This window comes from Arachis duranensis, chromosome 3 (assembly GCF_000817695.3).
Source record: "Arachis duranensis cultivar V14167 chromosome 3, aradu.V14167.gnm2.J7QH, whole genome shotgun sequence".
Lineage (NCBI taxonomy): Eukaryota > Viridiplantae > Streptophyta > Magnoliopsida > Fabales > Fabaceae > Arachis > Arachis duranensis.
Window position 1 is genome coordinate 84,135,037 of NC_029774.3, and position 22,721 is coordinate 84,157,757.

At 38.2% G+C, this 22,721-nt stretch overlaps 1 non-coding gene across 1 annotated transcript; it reads right to left on the reverse strand.

The window, feature by feature from the left end:
- Positions 1-14,742: 14,742 nt before the first annotated feature.
- On the reverse strand, positions 14,743-14,850 carry LOC127746404 (small nucleolar RNA R71). The gene has a single exon (XR_008008024.1). It is a non-coding gene; the product is annotated as a small nucleolar RNA R71 (small nucleolar RNA).
- Between the last annotated feature and the right edge of the window lie 7,871 nt (positions 14,851-22,721).

A 22,721-nucleotide genomic window follows, 5' to 3' on the forward strand; every position in this document is an offset into this window, starting at 1 on the left:
CACACTCAAAGTGTTCTTCATGTTCTTCATAAATTCTTCAGATTCTTTCTCTGTTTTTACCCGTTTTTCAGTCTTTTCAGCAACCGATTTTTACCATAATTCAAAATAAAATTGCAGCCACTAAAACCCCATCTTTTCTACATGATTTCAACACAAATTGAACCTCAATTTAAGCTTAGGGTTTCGTTTTTCCCAGCTGCCCAAGAACATGAACATAAAGCTTGAATTTCACCAAATTTCATCAAAATTTCACCAAATTTTCACCAACAATCAATCATATATGCAACCAATTTTTAGCACAGCCAAACAATACAACATTCACACATCTCAAACACAAATAATCAAGATTAATTTCGTGACACCCTACCTGGTTTTGCTGCTCCTAATTCGGTTAAACTTTCAGGTGGTCCTTCAGCACTTTTTCCTCCTAAATCACATCAAGAACAACTTTAAATCCAAAAACTCTCAACTGACCAAATCTCACTCAGTATGTTAGGAAGAGATATATCACCTTAGACTTGCTGGAAATTCACGTTTCTTGGCCCTCAAGTCAAGTTAAGCATGATTCATAAGGAACAACATAAAGAAATCGTGTAAGGTGAGTTATGATTGGTTGGCTTGGAGGTGGATTAAAATAATATTAAAATATCTCAGGTGTATAACAACTAAAACTAGGTGTATCGGAACACTCGTAAAAATATCTCTAAAAATTATTTTCTGAGCTACTAGCATAAATGACACTAGTAACATATTTATTATGAGAATAGAACATGTATAATGAGGCCTTAGCATTGCTAAATTCATCAGAGAGTGCTGGTGCTAAGCTGCACCAATAAACCGTAAACCTGGTTAAACCGATTTTCTATTTTTAACAAAAACAGACCAGGTAACCTTATAATATCATTCAAGCATTTTCTAATACTAATATAATGATAATATTATCCTATTATATCTCTTCTCTCATGAATCGAGTCCGGTTCATCAAACCGAGACAATTTACGAAAGATCGAATCAAAACTCCTAACCGATACGGTTCAAAAACTAGGTTCTTTGTGACCGCGTTATCGAGCTTGCCTTGGAAAAGGTTCTAGCTTAAGGATGACATAATGACAATGAGGATTGAGATACTTGTTGATATAGAAGAGGTGTTCCCTTTACTGATCTTCTGGCAAAATTCGTGCCTTCAGAAAATATCTCGCATACTCGAAAATCAGGGTTGTTACAACTTTGCCGCGACCTGTACGAGCCAAAAATTGCTGGGGCGATTTTTGGGCTATTTTTGATCCAATTTTCGGCCTGGAAAATACAGATTAGAGGCTATAAAATGGGGGAATGCGTCCATTCATCATACAACATACATTCATACATAGTTTTAGGATTTAGATGTAGTTTTTAGAGAGAGAGGTTCTCTCCTCTCTCTTAGGATTTAGGATTAGGATTCCGCTTAAAGGAATTAGGATTTATTTCTTCTTCATCACAAGTTCAATGTTCCTTTACTTCAATTTCTCTTTTACTTTTATTTATTCTATTATTTATTTTAGTTTGTTAATATTGGTTTTTGAACTGCATGTTAGATTTGATTTCTTTTATTAATGCAATTTGAGGTATTTTAGATATATAATTTTTATTTAGTTTTCTATATTCTTGGTTCTGGTTGATTAATTGATGACTCTTGATTTGTCAAACTCATCGTGATTGATAATTGTTATCTTTACTGATTGATTTAGATTCCTATAACTCTAGTCTTTCCTTAAGAGTTGACTAGGACTTTAGGTGTTAAATTGATATATCCACTTGACTTACCTTCATAGTTAGAGGTTGACTGGGTGGGAGCAAAAATATAATTCTCATCACCATTGATAAGGATAACTAGGATAGGACTTCTAATTTTCATACCTTGCTAAGAGTTTTTAAAATTATTAATTTAATTTTCCTGTCATTTAAATTATTTGTTCCTTATTTCAAAAATCCAAAAATACTATTTTTCATAACCAATACTAAATCATACTTTCCTGCAATTCCTTGAGAAGACGACTCGAGGTTTGAATACTTCGGTTAATTATTTTTATTGGGTTTGTTACTTGTGACAGCCAAACGTTTGTACGAATGGATTTTCTGTTGGTTTAGAAGCTATACTTACAATGCGATTATATTTTTATAATTCTTTACCGACAGAAAATCCTTTCGTCAAAATGGCGCCGTTGCCGAGGAATTGCAAACGTGTGCCTTATTATTGGTTATTGTAAATATTTTTAAAATTTTTATCTTATCTTATTTTTTTTCAAAAAAATCATATATTTTTCAAAATCTTATCTTATTTTTTTCATATATTTTTCAAAATATTTCATTTTTATTAGTTTTTGTTTTTACTTTTTTTTCCACTACTATGAACTCTCACCCCTTTGGCTATGAGTCTGGTTACAATTATGTTGCAGGAAGACGAGATTACAATGAGAACATACATCAAGGTTGGAACAATCAAACATGGGAGGAGCCACAAGGATTTGATCAACCCTCATGGCAACAACCACCTACAATGGACTATCAACAACCATTCTGTTATGCATATCAAGGCAATGGCTATGGTGAGCACTCTTTTGATTATCAACTACCACCACCATATGCCTATGAACCCCCTCCTCAACATGACTTTAGACCACTATACTCACAAGCCCCTTTCCGCCATTCACCTCCATATGACCCTAACCCATATCCACCATATCAACCACCCTATGAACCGTATAAATCATATATAGAACCACCCCAATTCCACCCCAATTACTCCCAAGAACCACCACCTCAATATACACCATCTCCATATCCATCAATCCAAGAGCACTATGATCCTACTTATGATAGCCGAGCGCAACAAGAATCAAGGTATTGTCTCAAGGAAACCGTGGAAAAATTTCATGCAACCCTTCACCAACTGGATCAAGCGATAAATCGATTACCTTCCCGACGTTCAGACATTCAAGGAACCCCCATGGCTTCATGTGGAGAATCTACTGAAGAACGTGGCATGAAGGAGAAGTTAGAAAGTCCAGTGGATAGTGAGCAGCACGATTTCGTGTTGGAACAATTGGAAGAAGCTACGCCTGCCATTGAAGAGGAAGAAGTGGTTGAAGACTTAGGAGATGCGGAACCTCCATGGGAAACTCAAGTCACAAAGCCCCCTTCTAAGGAGTTTGAATTTGATGTTGAGGAGGGTGTACAACCTCCAAGGCATATCATGGTTGAAGACTTTGAAGGGGACGATCAAGAGATGGATTCAATCATGGCCCTTGGTGAACAATGAAGAAGAAATTGAATCAGAAGAAAGCTATCAAGAGGAAGAGGTTGAAATTGAAGAAGCTTGCAAAGAGGTGGAAGATGTCAAAGAAGAGCACAAGGGAGTGGAGCTTGCAAGTTCATTAGAAACACCTCTCCCACGGCCATTACCGTCCAACATAACGTTCAAGTGGGTAAAATTCTTATCCTTGAACTTTGCCTTCCCACTTGAATATGGGCTACTGGAGAAGGATAGTCAAATTAGAGCTCTTTGTGACATTAAGAGTAAGAGGAAGTTGGTTAGTGGTGGGCAACACAATCCTAGGTTCATTATGGCTGAAAGCTCAAAGTTTAAATGCAAGTGTTGGTGTATAGCTCAACTGAATGGGTTTAGGAAGTTGTTTGGCAGCTTTGGTGAGAATTCAGATTGCTCACTACCCGAATGGAATCATAATGATCAACAAGAAGACGGGTACAAAAGCAAGGTTTGGGACCCCGAAATTCATTCAGGCAATCAACACTCTTGGGGCCTTGTCACTTGCTTTAACTTACTTAAAGGCTTTCTGCGCCTAGTTTGGGATCTCAGAGGCTACTGGAATTCCAAACATTGGTGGAGATTTTTGGATGAATTCAAGCACAAGCCACCATAACAGGGAGCTCACCACATGTCCAACTTAAGGACTTTAACTAAAAGTGTTAGGTGGGAGACAACTTACCATGGTATGATCGTCCCTTTTTCAGTTTTAGTTTTAGTCTGTTTTGTTTATTTTTGAGTTTTTATTGAACCTGGAATCATGCATAACATTCATATTAGCATTGCATTATGCATTTTGCATTAAAAAAAATGCACGCGATGCGATAGCGTCGCTGACGCGTCTGCGTCAAATGTGCGTTGGGAAGAAAATAAGATTGAACAGAGAGTCACGCGAAAGTGTGTCTAGAGGCGTGCCTTTGGCACAATTTGACCCACGCGACTGCGTCACTGACGTGTCTGCGTCATGTGAGAAAAATGCCTCCCATGCGTCGCGTCACCCACACGAACTCGTGGCCCTATAAAATCGACGTAAACGGGTGTATGGCAGCAAGTTGTAATGGAGTGGGACTGGAATGGTGCTGGAAGCACAAACCCCATCACGCGAACGCGTCGCCCACGCGTCTGTGTCACTTACAAATCGCGCCAACCGCGCGAACGCGTGCTCCACGCGTCCGCGTCACCTGCGCCGCACAGCTTATCCAAATCACCGCCAACTATCTTATCTTTTCTTCCCCAAATCTAAATCTTTTCTTTCCCTTCTTTTTCTTTTTCTTTCTTTTTCTTTTAATTGGTGTTGGAAATTTATTTGGGTCATTATTTGCTTGTGGTTTATTAAGGAATTGTTTGACAATTATATGTTACTTTTTATAGGGTTGCGTGCATGTTCAATTTAATACTTTCAATAACTTATTTACCATGCATGCTAAGTGTTTGTGAAAAAGCCCGTATGGCATTACGCACTACTTTTCTGTTATCCTACTTTCATGCCTATTTTTCACAAAATCCTTTTTATATTTTATTAATTATTTATAATTGCCCATACAAACATATTGTTAGTTTGAAAGGCTTGGTAATCTAACTTGGACATTGAATGCTTGATCTATGCTACTCATGTCTTTGTTGGCATGCCAATAAATACCTTGCATTTAACTGTCATCATATGCACTTGCTATATTTCCATTGATGACTTTTCACATGTAGTCATGACCATGTATTAATGTCATTCTTCTTTAATGTGCATTGATTATCACCTTTCTCATTCTCTTTCTTGCTCTACCCCTTAGCTTTAAAAGTTACTTTCTTTTTACCTTTTCAGGATGGCCACCAAGAAGGGTAGAGAGAAAGCTACTCCCAAACCACCGGCAAGGAAAGGAACAAAAAGAGCACCAACTGAGGAATCACAGCCCGTCCACTTGTACATCTTAGCATGCACCGAAGACGGTGCAATCTTTAAGTGTGGGGAGGTCGATACCGATCTCCATGGGTTAGTTATTCTCTTCTCAACACCAATATTCTATTTTCTTTGTTTGTTCATTGTTGCATTGCATAATAGATTGCATGTGTAGTTGATTGTTTGCATTTAAATACTACTTGGTTAAAAAATAATAAGTTTCTTTCTAGGGCACTATTTTTGAAAAAAATTTCACTAATTTAAATTAAAAATTAAAAATTTTCTATGTGTCAAATTTGTTGGAAGTTGTATTTGGAGCATGGTTTTTGAGCCAAAGAACACACAACCTGTGAGATTTTGAGCTTATTTATATGGTTACATTATTTAACCATAAATTTTTATTCTTGTGTGTTTTCTTCTCTATAATTGCAATATTTGCTTTGTTTCATTCTATATGTCCATTATTTAGTGTATTTACATGCTTCCATATGATTGAGACCATCATTTGATTATTAGCTCATTTATCCCAAATAGCCTACCCTTTCAATCACCTTTGTTAGCCCCCTTGAGCCTTTTTTACCCCTTTTTCTGTTTTATAACCACATTACTAGCCTTAAGCAGAAAAACAAAATAAAAATTTCAAGTTGAATCCTTGGTTAGCTTAAGATAGATATTGTGTATAAATTAAGTATGGGGAATTTTATGGGAACATGGGATGAAAAAAATAAAAAAATAAAATAAAATAAAATAAAGGGGAATTAAATTGAATAAGTTATCTCAAAAAATTTGGGAAACATGCTCATGTGAAATCAAAATAAATTAAGTTACCATGTGCATAGATAAAAAAAGAAAAAAAATTTGAGTAATTAAATAAGAGGATACAAAAATTTTCCCAATGCAAAATAAAAAGAATCAATGCACATGGGACAAAATTCAAAATTAAATTTGGTGCATGAGCATGTAATACAAAAGTGGAAAAATTTGGGTAAGTAGGTAAAAGAACTTTGAATTTATATAAAGTATGTATGTTAAGTGAGATCTTAGACTAATCAAGGATTCACTTTGTTAGCTCACTTAGCCTTATATATACATCCTTAGCTTTACCTCAGCCCCATTACAACCTTGAAAAGACCTCATGATGTTTGCATTAGTACATTAAATATTTGTTGATTGGTTAGATGAAGAACAAAGTTTAGAAAGCATGATTAGAGAATAGTAGAGTGATTGACCCTAGACAATTGAGAGTTACAGTGATATACACTACCAGTAAGGGTTCAATGCTTGATTCTATGTTCCCTGCTTTCATGAGCTATCTTCTTACAAGTTTACTTGTCTTTTATTGTGTAATTTGAATTAGTGGAATTTGATTTATGTTTGTCATGGAGAACTTATTTATTTTTAACCAAGTAGGTATAAACATCTTAGCATGTAGCTGCATTCATATAGATAGGTTGCATTTCATACATTTTACCATTCCTCTTCACTCCTTTATAGCTTCTATTGAGCTTAGTATGAGGACATGCTAATGTTTAAGTGTGGGGAGGTTGATAAACCACTATTTTATGGTTTATATTGTGCTTAATTGAGTGGATTTTATCAATCTTTCATACACTTGTTCATACAAAATGCATGGGTTTACATTCTCCTTCCTGATTTTGTGTTATGACTGAAAACATGCTTCTTTGGTCTTAATTTAGCTAATCTTAATCTTCTCTTATTACCATTCGATGCCTTGATATGTGTGTTAAGTGTTTTCAGAGATTATAGGGCAGGAATGACTTAGAGGATGGAAATGAAGCATGCAAAAAAGGAAGGAATACAAGAAGTTGAAGAAATTGCTAAGCTGTCCAGCCTAACCTCTTCACACTCAAACGGTCATAACTTGAGCTACAGAGATTCAAATGATGCGGTTCCAATTGCGTTGGAAAGCTAACGTCCAGGGCTTCGATTTGATATATAATTTGCCATAGCTGCCTTGAAGTTTGGTGACCCAGACGCGTGGATGACGCGCATGCGTTGCATCTGCGAATTTCAATCCACACAAACGCGTGGACGACGCCTCCGCATCACCTTGCCGCGACCTGTACGAACCAGAAATTGCTGGGGCGATTTCTGCGCTATTTTTTACCCAATTTTTGGCATGAAAAATGCATATTAGAGGCTATAAAGTGGGGGAATGCATCCATTCATCATACAACATACATTCATACATAGTTTTTGGATTTAGATGTAGTTTTTAAAGGATGTAGATTTAGGATTTACAAAATAATAGAACCTCTCTCTTAGGATTTAGGATTAGGATTCCTCTTAAAGGAATTTGGATTTATTTCTTCTTCATCACAGGTTCAATGTTCGTTTACTTCAATTTCTCTTCTACTTTTATTTATTCTATTATTTTATTTTAGTTTGTTAATATTGGTTTATGAACTCTATGTTAGATTTGATTTCTTTTATTAATGCAATTTGAGGTATTTTAGATATATGATTTTTATTTAGTTTTCTATATTCTTGGTTATGGTTGATTAATTGGTGACTCTTGAGTTGTCAAACTCATCGTAATTGATAATTGTTATCTTTGCTGATTGATTTAGATTCTTATAACTCTAGTCTTTCCTTAGGAGTTGACTAGGACTTTAGGTGTTAAATTGATTTATCCACTTGACTTACCTTCATAGTTAGAGGTTGACTAAGTGAGAGCAAAAATATAATTATCATCACCATTGATAAGGATAACTAGGATAGGACTTCTAATTTTCATACCTTGCCAAGAGTTTTTATAATTATTAATTTAATTTTCCTGTCATTTAAATTATTTGTTCCTTATTTCAAAAACCCAAAAATACTATTTTTCATAACCAATAATAAATTATACTTCCCTGCAATTCCTTGAGAAAACGACCCGAGGTTTGAATACTTCGGTTAATTATTTTTATTGGGTTTGTTACTTGTGACAACCAAACGTTTTTACGAAAGGATTTTCTGTTGGTTTAGAAGCTATACTTACAACGCGATTATATTTTTATAATTCTTTACCGATAGAAAATCCGATCGTCACACGCCTCCAACCACGCTCCTGCGTGACTCTCTACTTATTTCTTCTTTGATTCGCATGCACACTGACGCGGACGCATCAGCGACGCTCACGCGATGCGTGCATTTTTTTTTTATGCAGTATGCAAAATGCAAAATGCAAAATGCAGATGACTATGCAGAAATTATGAATGAACATGAATAAAATAAAACTAAGAACAAAAAGGAAAGAATATACCATGGTGGGTTGTCTCCCACCTAGCACTTTTAGTTAAGGTCCTTAAGTTGGACATTTGTTGAGCTCCTTGTCATGGATGCTTGTGCTTGAACTCATCCTAAAGCTGCCACCAATGCTTGGACTTCCAATAATCTTCATTATTATTCTCAAGTGAATTTGCCAAGCCTTGAGGGAGTTCTTCACAAGTCTTGAGCTGCCTAAGTGGATCCTAATGTATGCCTGGATCCCAAATCCTGTTTCTGCACCCGTCTTGAAGTGAATCATCATTGTCCCAACCGGGTGGTAAGCAGTCTGAATTCTCTATGGAGCACCAAACTCTTCTTTTAGATCTAACCAAATTATCACCAGTTGAGCCCTTACATCTAGCTCTTGAAATATCAACCTCGATGAGTCTTGATTTGCAACTCTAACCACGAAACAGTCTCCTCTTACGCTTTATGCCACAAAGCTTCCTGAGTTGGCCGTCCGTTTCAAGAATACCGTACTCAAGTGGGATAGGAAGACGAGCAGAGATAAGTTTTACCCACTCAAGTGAAGGAGTAGACGACAACCTAGGTAGAGAAGTCTCCAACGTTCTTGACAAAGCGTACTCAACTCCCATCCGCCTTTTTTTAAGGATTTCCGCTTCCACATTATTCTCAGACTCAATCAAAGAAGTGTCTTCATATTCAAGGAGTTCATTTGCGGATGTAGATTTATCACTAAGAGGACTTGATGCATGATCTTTATCACCAAGGGAACTTACTTCTTGATCTATCCCATCCAAGTCTTCATAAGGAATATGCCATGGAGGTTGTGCACTGGCCTTCTTGACATCAATTTCAATCTTATTGGAGGAGTACTCTACAATTCTAGATTACCATGGAGGTTCAGCATCTCCTAAATCTTCAACCACTTCTTCCTCTGCAACTATTATGGCTTCCTCCACTTGTTCCAATACAAAGCCATGTTCCTCATTGTCCACCGGAGTTTCTAGTGTCTCCTTCATGCTACGCTCTTTTATTGATTCTCCACATGTAGCCATGGGAGTACTTTGAATGCTCAGATGTTGGGAAACTAATTGATTTACTACCTCGGTCAAACCAGTCGCGAATTCTAATACTCCCCATTCATCTCTCTTTGCCCTTGAAGAAGAACACCAAGAGTGTCATGCATTGAAGGTTGAGGTGGATATGAGGGCTCATTACTTGGGAGAAAAGGTTCATGATAAGAGGGTGGTTCATCACTCTCCATCTTTTCCACTTGTTGCACAGCACCCTTCAATTCCTTGTTCTCAAGTTGAGATTCTTTAGCCATGAAAGCTTTGGGTGCTATTTGGTTTACCGCTTGGTTTAATTGATGCAGGGTTGCTTGAAATTGATCCAGTGTTTCCTTGAGACGATCCCTTGACTCTTGTTCTGCTCGGATATCATAAGTAGGATCATAAGGCTCTTGGATTGATGGATATGGATCTGGTGTATATGGAGGTGGTGGTCCTTGGGAGTAACTGGGTTGGAATTGTGGTGGATCTATGTATGGCTCATATGGCTCATAGGGTGGTTGATATAGTGGATAAGGGTTAGAATCATGTGTGGTGTTTGGTAGTAGGGGGCTTGTGAGTATGGTGGTTCAAAGGTGTGTTGGGGAGGTGAATCATAAGCATATGGTGGGGCTTGCTGGTAACTACAAGGGGTCCACCATATTCATCATCTTGGTACGCTCCCTGGAATGGCTATTGACCATAGTAATTTGGTGGAGGTTGGTTGTCACGAAGAGTTCCACCATAACTATTGTCTTGGCATACATTGTAGAATAGTCATTGTCCATGGTATCTTGGAACGTGGTATTGCCTAAATGTTTGATCAGATCCTCGTGGCTCCGTCCATCTTTGATTGTTTTGACCTTGATGCATATTCCTGTTATAGCTTTCATTCCTTTCAATAATATTAGAACCAAACTCAAAGCGATGGGGGTGAGAACTCATAGTAACAAATAAAAATTAAAAACAAAAACAAAAACAAATACAAATAAACAGCAAAAGAAAATATTTACAATAACCAATAATAAGGCACACGTTTGCAATTCCCCGGCAACAGCGCCAGTTTCACGATCTGATTTCCTATCGGTAAAGAAATTCACAAACATAATCGCGTTGTAAGTATAGTTTCTAAACCAATAGAAAATCCTTTCGTACAAAAGCTTTGGTTGTCACAAGTAACAAACCCAGTAAAATTTATAAACCGAAGTAGTCAAACCTCGGGTCGTCTTCTCAAGGAATTGCAGGGAGGTGTGTTTTATTATTGGTTATGGAAAACAGTATTTTTGGGTTTTTGATAGGTTTGAAAAAGAGAAATAAATTGCAGAAATTAATAAATCAATAGCTAAGAAAACTCTTGGCAAGGTATGAAAATTAGAAGTCCTATCCTAGTTATCCTTATCAATTGTGATGAGAATTGCTCGTTGCTCCCACTTAGTCAACCTCTAACTATGAAGGTAAGTCAAGTGGATAAATCAATATGAACCCTCAAGTCCTAGTCAATTCCCAAAGAAAGACTAGAGTTAGTGGAATTCAAGTCAATTAGCAACTTCCACTTATTAATCAACAAAAGAGTTTGATAACTCAAGAGTCTCTAATTACTCAACCAAGGCCAAAAATATAGAAGGCTAAATAAAAATCATATATCTGAAATACCTCAAATTATATTAAATAAAGAAATCAAATCTAACATGGAGTTCACAAACCAATATTAATAAACTAAAATAAAATAATAAATAAAAGTAGAAAAGAAATTGAAGTAAAGGAACATTGAACCTGGAATGAAGAAAAGTAGTAATCCTAATCCTAAAAGAAATCCTAAATCCTAAAACCTAAAGGAGAGGAGAGAACCTCTCTCTCTAGAAACTACATCTAATCCTAAAATTGTGAATTATCCACTTATTTGATGAATGGGTGCAATTCCCGACTTTATAGCCTCTAATCTGTGTTTTCTAGGCTTGGATCTGGACTGAAAAGGGTCCAGAAATCGCTGGGGGTGACTTCTGTAATTTTCTGCACGTGGGGTCTGTCACGCATTCGCGTGGGTCACGCATTCGCGTGGGTCACGCATCCGCGTCATCTGGAGTTTTCCTCTTCCACGTGTCCTCGTCAGTCACGCATTCGCGTCAGTTGTGTTTCGCGCTAGTCACGCGTCCACGTCGTTCACGCGTTCACGTCGATGCCATTTTGCGCAAGGCACGCGGTCGCATAGTCTATGCGTTCGCGTCATTGCCGATTCTTCAAAAAAAACTCCATTTTGTGCGTTCCTTCCATTTTTGCGTGTTTTCTTTCTGTCCTCTAAGCCATTCCTGCCCTATAAAGCCTGAAAATACTCAACACACAGATCATGGCATCGAATGGTAATAAAGGATAATTAAATTTAACATTTTTAAGGCATAGGAAACATATTTTCACATATATTATAAAATAAGGTAGGAATTGTAAAACCATGCAATTCATATGAATAAGTGGGTGAAGACTTGATAAAAACCACTCAATTAAGCACAATATAAACCATAAAATAATGGTTTATCAAGTGCTTAAGTGTGAGTTCATATGCTAGAATCCATCCAAATCAAGGCAAAATATATCAGAAAATATGGACTCATCGATTCCCCCACACTTAAACAATAGCATGTCCTCATGCTAAACCAACAAGGAAAATGATCAAGTGGAGTAATCAACTTATTAAATGCAACTATCTATAGGCATGCAAGTATCTGTATACTATATATACCTATACATCTATCTATAGTATCTATATGAAATTGGTGAAAGCACACAATCAAATCCCTAAGCAGGTATAGACAATTAGGGCTGAGCAAGGAGATAATCCAATGCATCTAAAATCTAAATAATTGATTTAACGCAACAGAATGAAGCAACTTGCAAGAATTCATGGTAAGAATCATGGAAACATAGAGTTGAGTAATTGAACCCTCACTAGGTGTGTATTCACTCTAATTACTCGGTGTTTAGGGTTTCAATCGCTCAAGTCTCTTCCTAATCATGATTTCAAGGATTTGCTTTTCATCTAACAATCAACAAGTAATTGATGCATGAATGCAATTATCATGAAGTTTTCATATGGTTGTAATGGGGTTAGGGTATGGTGGGACAGATATGGCCAAGTGGGCTAATGCAATTGTATCCTTGGTTAGTTCAAGTATCCATCTTAACCTTTCTCAATCCAATGACAAGAATATGCAACCTAACCTTTCATCATTTCTATTTTTTTTCGCAAACACTCATGTATGACTTATCATTCACATCACATATGCATTTCTTATCCATTTTTTTCTCTTTGGGGTAAATTTGTCCCCTTTTTATGATGATTTTTTTTCTTTAAAAGACAATGCATATGATTCAATTAGTTCATACATGGTTTCCGTTTTCCAAAATTTTCAATGAATACCCAAATTGAACATTTTTCTTTTACTACCAATGTTTCCCAAAAGATTCCCCCACACTTAAATACAACACATTCCTCAACCTAAGCTAATCAAGGATACAATCCAAGGTTAATCATGGTTTTCCACTTAAGGTTGTGATGTGGTGATATGAAGAACAATGGGGTAGATAAAGCTCAAAAGGGGTTAACAATGGTATATGCAAAGGATAGGCTATATGGGAAAAGTAAGCTTTTAAACAAAGATGGCCTCAATCATGCTCAATGCAATTCAAGATATCAATCATTGGAAATAAAGAATCAAGCAAAACCAATATCACAATCATAGAAGAGATATAACACACAATGAACAAAATTAGTGGTTAAAATGTGTAACCACTCAATATAGCTCAAAAACTCACAAGGTATTTGTTCTTTACTCATCTATGTTCCAAAATAATCACTCAAGCAAGTTTAAAAACAGTTTTCTAATCAATTCAATAGAATGCCCTTGAAACAAAATTCTTGAAAATTTTTGTTATTTTTCACCAAAATTATTTCCTATATGTATGTTGTGGTGGATGCAAAAAAAAATTTTCAAAATTTCCTAGCTCCTTTCCTAATTTTCAACAAGCAAAAATTAACATGAACAATTACGATCAAAATGGGCTAGGCACAAGCTATTCACATCATCCAATCACAATCCATATCTATACTATTTACCATGCAATATCAAACGCAAAATGTATATATATACAAAATAAAAGTGCACTTGTCAAAGTACTGTAGATATCCGCAAAAGCATAATAAAAACAGAAGTAACTAAATGACAAGTATTTGGAAGAGAATATTTACACCCACAAATAGAAGATCTCCCCCATACTTAGATGAAGCACGGTCCTCCGTGCTAAGAATGGACCGAAGGTGATCAACTCAATGAAGCTCCACCGTCCGCGGTGGTGGGTGGTGGTGACGCTGGTAGACAATGATATCAGTGGACGGGCAGGGTGCGGGATCTGCTCTAGGCTCAAGTGTAACTGTCTCCACTGCTCTCTCAGCACTCAGCTCGGGCTCAGTTGCCGGCTCCTCATTCATGTGATCCGCAAGCTCCTCTACTGTGGCCTCTGCTGTTACCTGCGCAATGGGCTCATCTACCTGGCCAGCTTCAGCTGTTGGCTCCTCCTCTTCTGGCTCTTCATGCTGGGGCTCAGGCTCTGGTGTGTCCAGAGGAGGCGGTCCAGGATCCATTGTATTCCTTTCTTCTTCTACTAACATAAAGGAATCTCTCTACTGTGGTAAAGAGGATCCCTATTATTATTTTCTGTTCCCTTCTTTTTCATATGAGCAGGAGCAAGGACAAGAATACTCTTATTGAAGCAGATCCTGAACCTGAAAGGACTCTGAAGAGGAAACTAAGAGAAGCTAAATTACAACAATTCAGAGACAACCTTATAGAAATTTTCGAAAAGGAAGAGGAGATGGCAGTAAAAAATAATAATGCAAGGAGGATGCTTGGTGACTATACTACACCTACTTCCAAATTTGATGGAAGAAGCATCTTAATCCCTGCCATTGGAGCAAACAATTTTGAGCTGAAACCTCAACTAATTGCTCTAATGCAACAGAACTGCAAATTCTATGGAATTCCATCAGAAGATCCCTATCAGTTTTTAACTGAGTTCTTGCAGATCTGTGAGACTGTTAAGACTAATGGAGTAGATCCTGAAGTCTACAGGCTTATGCTTTTCCCTTTTGCTATAAGAGACAAAGCTAGAACATGGTTAGACTCACAACCTAAAGATAGCCTGGACTCCTGGCCTGGGATAAGCTGGTCATGGCCTTCTTGGCTAAGTTCTTTCCTCCTCAAAAGCTGAGCAAGCTTAGAGTGGATGTTTAGACCTTCAAACAAAAAGATGGTGAATCCCTCTATGAAGATTGGGAAAGATACAAATAGATGACCAAAAGGTGTCCTTCTGACATGCTTTCAGAATGGACCATTTTGCATATATTCTATTATGGTCTATCTGAGTTATCTAAGATGTCACTGGACTATTCTGCAGGCGGATCCATTCACCTAAAGAAAACACCTGCAGAAGCTCAAGAGCTTATTGACATGGTTGCAAATAACTAGTTCATGTACACTTCTGAGAGGAATTCTGTGAATAATGGGACACCTCAGAGGAAGGGAGTTCTTGAAATTAATGGTCTGAATGCCATATTGGCTCAGAACAAAATGTTGACTCAGCAAGTCAACATGATTTCTCAAAGTCTGAATGGATGGCAAAATGCATCCAACAGTACTAAAGAGGCATCTTCTGAAGAAGAAGCTTATGATCCTGAAAACCCTGCAATGGCAGAGGTAAATTACATGGGTGAACCTTATGGAAACACCTATAATTCATCTTGGAGAAATCATCCAAATTTCTCATGGAAGGATCAACAAAAGCCTCAACAAGGCTTTAATAATGGTGGAAGAAACAGGCTCAATAATAGCAAGCCTTTTCTATCATCTTCTCAACAACAGACAGAGAATTCTGAGCAGAGCACCTCTAACTTAGCAAACATAGTCTCTGATCTGTCTAAGGTCACTTTAAATTTCATGAGTGAAACAAGGTCTTCCATCAGAAATTTGGAGGCACAAGTGGGCCAGCTGAGTAAGAAAGTCACTAAAACTCCTCCTAGTACTCTCCCAAGCAATACTGAAGAGAATCCAAAAAAAGAGTGCAAGGCCATTGACATAATAAACATGGCCAATCCTAGAGAGGAAGGAGAAGACGTGAATCCCAATGAGGAAGACCTCATGGAACGTCTTTCAAGCAAGAAGGAGTTCCCTATAGTGGACCCAAAGGAATCTGAAGGTCATTTAGAGACCATAGAGATCCCATTAAACCTCCTTCTGCCATTCATGAGCTCTGAAAACTATTCTTCCTCTGAAGAGGATGAAGATGTAACTGGAGAGCAAGTTGCTCAATATCTAGGAGCTATCATGAAGCTGAATGCCAAGTTGTTTGGTAATGAGACTTGGGAAGGTGAACCTCCCTTGCTCATTAGTGAACTAGATACATGGGTTCAGCAAACTTTACCTCAAAAGAAACAAGATCCTGGTAAATTCTTAATACCCTGTACCATAGGCACCATGACCTTTGAGAAGGCTCTGTGTGACCTAGGATCATGCATAAATCTTATGCCACTCTCTGTAATGGAGAAGCTAGGGATCATTGAGGTATAGCCTGCCACATTCTCATTAGAGATGGCAGACAGATCACAAAGACAAGCTTATGGATTGGTAAAGGACGTGTTGGTGAAGGTTAAAGGCCTTTAAATCCCTGCTAATTCTATAATCTTAGAGACTAGAAAGAATGAGGATGAATGCATCATCCTTGAAAGACTATTCCTAGCCACAGCAGGAGCTGTGATTGATGTTAACAGAGGAGAATTAGTCCTTCAATTGAATAGGGACTACTGGTGGACGAAATTGTGATCATCAACAATGGCTCCAAAGACTTTGTAGCGCTCTCAAATGTGAATCACACTTAGTCACAACTCCGCACAACTAACCAGCAAGTGTACTGGGTCGTCCAAGTAAAACCTTATGTGAGTAAGGTTCGATCCCACAGAGATTGTTGGTATGAAGAAGCTATGGTCATCTTGTAAATCCCAGTCAGGCGGATTTAACTATATTAAGAGATTATTGGATTTTTGAATAATAATAATAAATAAATAAAAAATAAAGATAAAGTTACTCATGTAATTCAATGATGGGAATTTCAGATAAGTGTATGGAGGTGCTGTGTTCCTTCCGAATCTCTGCTTTCCTACTGCTTTTATCCAATCTTTGTCACTCCTTTCTATGGCAAGCTGTATGTAGGGCATCACTGTTGTCAATGGCTACATCCCATCCTCTCAGTGAAAATGGTCCAAATGCTCTGTCACAGCACCGCTAATCATCCGTCGGTTTTCGATCATGGTGGAATAGAATCCCTTGATTCTTTTGCGTTTGTCATCACGCCCAGCAATCGCGAGTTTGAAGCTTGTCACAGTCATTCAATTCCGGAATCCTACTCGGAATACCACAGACAAGGTTAGACTTTCCAGATTCCCATGAATGCTGCCATCAATTTTAGCTTATACCACGAAGATTCTGATTAAGGAATCCAAGAGATATACGCCCGGTCTAAGGTAGAACGGAAGTGGTTGTCAGTAACGCGTTCATAGGTGAGAATGATGATGAGTGTCACGGATCATCACATTCATCATGTTGAAGTGCAACGAATATCTTAGAATAAGAATAAGTCGAATTGAATAGAAAATAGTAGTACTTGCATTGAAATTTGAGGTACAGCAGAGCTCCACACCCTTAATCTATGGTGTGTAGAAACTCCACCGTTGAAAATACATAAGTGATGAAGGTCCAGGAATGGCCGAATGGCCAGCCCCCATGAAAGACCGAATGGTCAAAAGACTAGATAGTCAAAGATCAATCCAAAGACGTCTAATAAACTAGTAAAAAGTTCTATTTATACTAAACTAGCTACTAGGGTTTACAAAAGTAAGTAATTGATGCATAAATTCACTTTCGGAGCCCACTTGGTGTGTGCTTGGGCTGAGCTTGATCTATCCACAAGCTGAGGCTTCTCTTGGAGTTGAACACCAAGTTGTAATGTGTTTTGGGCGTTCAACTCTGGTTCGTGACGTGTTTCTGGCGTTTGACTCAGATTGCAGCATGGAACTGGCGTTGAGCGCCAGTTTATGTCATCTAATTACAAATAAAGTATAAACTATTATATATTGATGGAAAGCTCAGAATGTCTACTTTCCAACGCCGTTGAGAGCGTGCCATTTAGATGTAACTCCAGAAAATCTATTTTGAGTGCAGAGAGGTCAGATTCCAACAGCATCAGCAGTCCTTTGTCAGCCTCCTATCAGAGTTTTGCTCAGGTCACTCAATTTTAGCCAGAAAATACCTGAAATCATAGAAAAACACACAAACTCATAGTAAAGTCCAGAAATGTGAATTTAGCATAAAAACTAATGAAAATATCCCTAAAAGTAACTAGATCATACTAAAAACTATCTAAAAACAATGCCAAAAAGCGTATAAATTATCCGCTCATCACAACACCAAACTTAAATTGTTGCTTGTCCCCAAGCAACTAAAGATCAATTAGTATAAAAAGAAGAGAATATACTATAAATCTCAAAATATCAATGAATATTAATTCTGAACAGTTTTTGCATCTCACTTTTTCCTTTGAAGTTCAGAATGATTGGCTTCTCTAGGAACTTAGAATTTCGGATAGTGTTATTGATTCTCCTAGTTAAGTATGTTGATTCTTGAACACAGCTACTTTTATGAGTCTTGGCCGTGGCCCTAAGCACTTTGTTTTCCAGTATTACCACCGGATACATAAATGCCACAGACACATGACTAGGTGAACCTTTTCAGATTGTGACTCAGCTTTGCTAAAGTCCCCAGTTAGAGGTGTCCAGAGCTCTTACGCACACTCTTTTTGCTTTGGATCACGACTTTAACCACTCAGTCTCAAGCTTTTCACTTGGACCTGCATGCCACAAGCACATGGTTAGGGACAGCTTGATTTAGCCGCTTAGGCCTAGATTTTATTTCCTTGGTCCCTCCTATCCATTGATGCTCAAAGCCTTGGATCCTTTTTTTTTTTACCTTTGCCTTTTGGTTTTAAGGGCTATTGGCTTTTTCTGCTTGGTTTTTCTTTTTCTTTCTAAATTTTTTTTCGCAAATTTTTTTCCGCAAGCTTTTGCTTTTTCACTTCTTTTTCTTGCTTCAAGAATCAATTTCATGATTTTTCGGATTATCAATAGCATTTCTCCTTGTTCATCATTCTTTCAAGAGCCAACAATTTTAACATTCATAAACAACAAGATCAAAATTATGCACTGTTCAAGCATTCATTCAGAAAACAAAAGGTATTGTCACCACATCAATATAATTAAACTAAATTCAAGGATAATTTTGAAATTCATGTACTTCTTGTTCTTTTGAATTAGAAACATTTTTCATTTAAGAGAGGTGAAGGATTTATGGAATTTATTCATAGCTTTAAGACATAGTAACTACATACTAATGATCATGAAGTAGAGACACAAAACATAGATAAAAACGAAAAACAGAAAAATAAAAACAAGGAATGAATCCACCTTAGTGGCGTCTTCTTCTTGAAGGACCAATGATGTCCTTAAGCTCTTCTATGTCCCTTACTTGCCTTTGTTGCTCCTTCCTCATTGCTATTTGATCTTTTCTAATTTCATGGAGAATGATGGAGTGCTCTTGATGTTCCACCCTTAATTGATCCACATTGTAACTCAAATCTTCTAAGGAAGTGTTGAGTTGTTCCCAATAGTTGTTGGGAGGAAAGTGCATCCCTTGAGGCATCTCTGGGATTTCTTGGTGATGAGCTTCCTCATGCGTCTCTTGGGTTCCATGAGTGGGCTCTTTTGTTTGCTCCATCCTTTTCTTAGTGATGGGCTTGTCCTCCTTAATGAGGATGTCTCCTTCTATGATAACTCCAGCTGAGTAACATAGATGGCAAATATAAGATGAGGAAAAGCTAGCCTTGCCAAACTAGAGGACTTATCGGCTATTTTGTAGAATTCATGGGAGATGACTTCATGAACTTCTACTTCCTCTCCATTCATGATGCTATGAATCGTGATGGCCCGATCCACAGTAACTTCAGATCGATTGCTAGTGGGGATGAGGGAGCGTTGGATGAACTCCAACCATCCTCTAGCCACAGGCTTGAGGTCCAGTCTTCTTAGTTAAATCGGCTTGCCTTTGGAATCTCTTTTCCATTGAGCTCCTTCCACACATATGTCCATAAGGACTTGGTCCAACTGTTGATTAAAGTTGACCCTTCTAGTGTAGGGGTGTGCATCTCCTTGCATCATGGGCAAGTTGAATGCCAACCTCACATTTTCTGGACTAAAATCTAAGTATTTCCCCAGAACCATTGTAAGATAGTTCTTTGGATTCGGGTTCATACTTTGATCATGGTTCCTAGTGATCCATGCATTGGCATAGAACTCTTGAACCATTAAGATTCTGACTTGTTGGATGGGGTTGGTTAGAACTTCCAAACTTCTTCTTTGAATCTCATGTCGGATCTCTAAAAACTCATTTTTCTTGAGATTAAAAGGGACCTCAGGGATCACCTTCTTCTTGGCCACAACATCATAGAAGTGGTCTTGATGGGCTTCGGAGATGAATCTTTCCATCTCCCATGACCGGAGGTGGAAGCTTTTGCCTTCCCTTTCCCTTTTCTAGAGGTTTCTCCGGCCTTAGGTGCCATCAATGGTAATGGAAACACAAAAAGCTTATGCTTTTGCCACACCAAACTTAAAATATTGCTCGCCCTCAAGCAAGAGAAGAAAGAAGAGAAAAATAAGAAGAGAAATTATGGAGGAGAGTAAGGAAGGTGTATTCGGCTAAGGTGGAGAAGAGGGGGTTGTGTTGTGTGAAAAGTAAGGAGAATGGATGGGTTTATATAGTGAGGGGAGAGGGAGTAGGTTCGGCCATTTAGGGTGGGTTTGGGTGGGAAAGAAATTTGAATTTTGAAAGTAGGTGGGATTTATGGGGAAGAGTGGATGGATGTGAGTGGTGAAGGGGGTGATTGGGAAGAGAGATTGAGGTGATTGGTGAAGGGTTTTGGGGAAGAGTGTTTATTGGAAAGAGAGAATGAAAGTTGAGAAGAGGGGAGAATATGGTAGGTGGGGATCCTGTGGGGTCCACAGATCCTGAGATGATCCTGTGGGGTCCATAGATCCTGAGGTGTCAAGGATTTACATCCCTGCACCAATTAGGCATGTAGAATGCCTTTGCATGCAATTCTGGCGTTTAAACGCCGAAGTGATGTATGTTCTGGCGTTCAACGCCCAGTTGCAGCATGTTTCTAGCGTTGAATGCCAATTGCATGCTTGTTACTGGCGTTCAGCGCCAGCTCTCCTCAGGGTGCATTCCTGGCATTTGAACACTAGGGTGTTGCTTGTTTCTGGTGTTCAACGCCAGATCCATGCTCTGTTCTGGCGTTGAACGCCAGCCAGATGCTTCTTACTGGCGTTTAAACGCCAGTAAGTCCTTCCTCCAGGGTGTGATTTTTCCTCTGCTATTTTTGATTTTGTTTTTAATGTTAATATTTTTTTCGTGACTCCTCATGATCATGAACCTACTAAAACACAAAATAATTCTTTTAATGTCACTAGCTTGACAGTGGACTCTCTTGGAGCCACAAAGGTGATCAGGTCAATGTTGTGGACTTCCAACACCAAACTTAGAGTTTGGATATGGGGGTTCAACACCAAACTTAGAGTTTGGTTGTGGCCTCCCAATACCAAACTTAGAGTTTGATTGTGGGGGCTCTGTTTGACTCTGTACTGATAGAAGCTTACTGTGCCTCTTTTCCATGTTTATAGAACAACACCCTTGGGTCTTAAACACAAGGTAGTCCCCATTCAATTGAAGGACTAATTCTCCTCTGTTAACATCTATCACATCTCCTGCTTTGGCCAGGAAAGGACTCCCAAGGATGATGCATTCATCCTCCTCCTTCCTAGTGTCTAAGATTATGAAATCAGCAGGGATGTAAAGGCCTTCAACCTTCACTAGTACGTCCTCTACCAATCCATAAGATTGTCTTACTGACTTGTCTGCCATTTGTAATGAGAATATGGCAGGCTGTACCTCAATGATCCCTAGTTTCTCCATTACAGAGAGTGGCATAAGATTTTTGCCTGACCTTAGGTCACACAGAGCTTTCTCAAAGGTCATGGTGCCTATGGTACAAGGTATTATGAATTTGCCAGGATCTTTTCTCTTTTGAGGTAAAGTTTGCTGAATCCATGTATCTAGTTCACTAATGAGCAAGGGAAGTTCACCTTCCCAAGTCTCATTACCAAACAACTTGGCATTCAGCTTCATGATGGCTCCTAGATATTGAGCAGCTTGCTCTCCAGTCACATCTTCATCCTCTTCTGAGGAAGAATAGTCTTCAGAGCTCATGAATGGCAGAAGGAGATTTAGTGCGATCTCTATGGTCTCTATATGAGCCTCAGATTCCTTTAGGTCCTCAATAGGGAACTCCTTCTTGCTTGAGAGACATCCTATGATGTCTTCCTCATTGGGATTTATGTCATCCTCCTCCTCCTTGCATTCGGCCATATTGACTATGTCAATGGCCTTGCACTCTCTCTTTGGATTTTCTTCAGTATTGCTTGGGAGAGTACTAGGAGGAGTTTCAGTTACTTTCTTACTCAGCTGGCCCACTTGTGCCTCTAAATTTCTAATGGAGGATCTTGTCTCACTCATGAATCTTAAAGTGGCCTTTGATAGATCAGAGACTAAGTTTGCTAAATTAGAGGGGCTCTGCTTAGAATTCTCTATCTATTGCTGAAAAGATGATGGAAAAGGCTTGTTATTACTGAGCCTGTTTCTTCTACCATTATTAAAGCCTTGTTGGGCTTTTATTGATCCTTCCATGAGAAATTTGGATGATTTCTCCATGATGAATTATAGGTATTTCCATAAGGTTCACCCATGTAATTAACCTCTGCCATTGCAGGGTTCTCAGGATCATAAGCTTCTTCAGAAGCTGTCTCTTTAGTACTGTTTGATGCATTTTGCCATCCATTCAGACTTTGAGAGATCATGTTGACTTGCTGAGTCAACACTTTGTTCTAAGCCAATATGGCATTCAGAGTATCAATTTCAAGAACTCCCTTCCTCTGAGGCGTCCCACTATTCATGGAATTCCTCTCAGAAGTGTACATGAATTGGTTATTTGCAACCATGTCAATAAGTTCTTGAGCCTCTTCAGGCATTTTCTT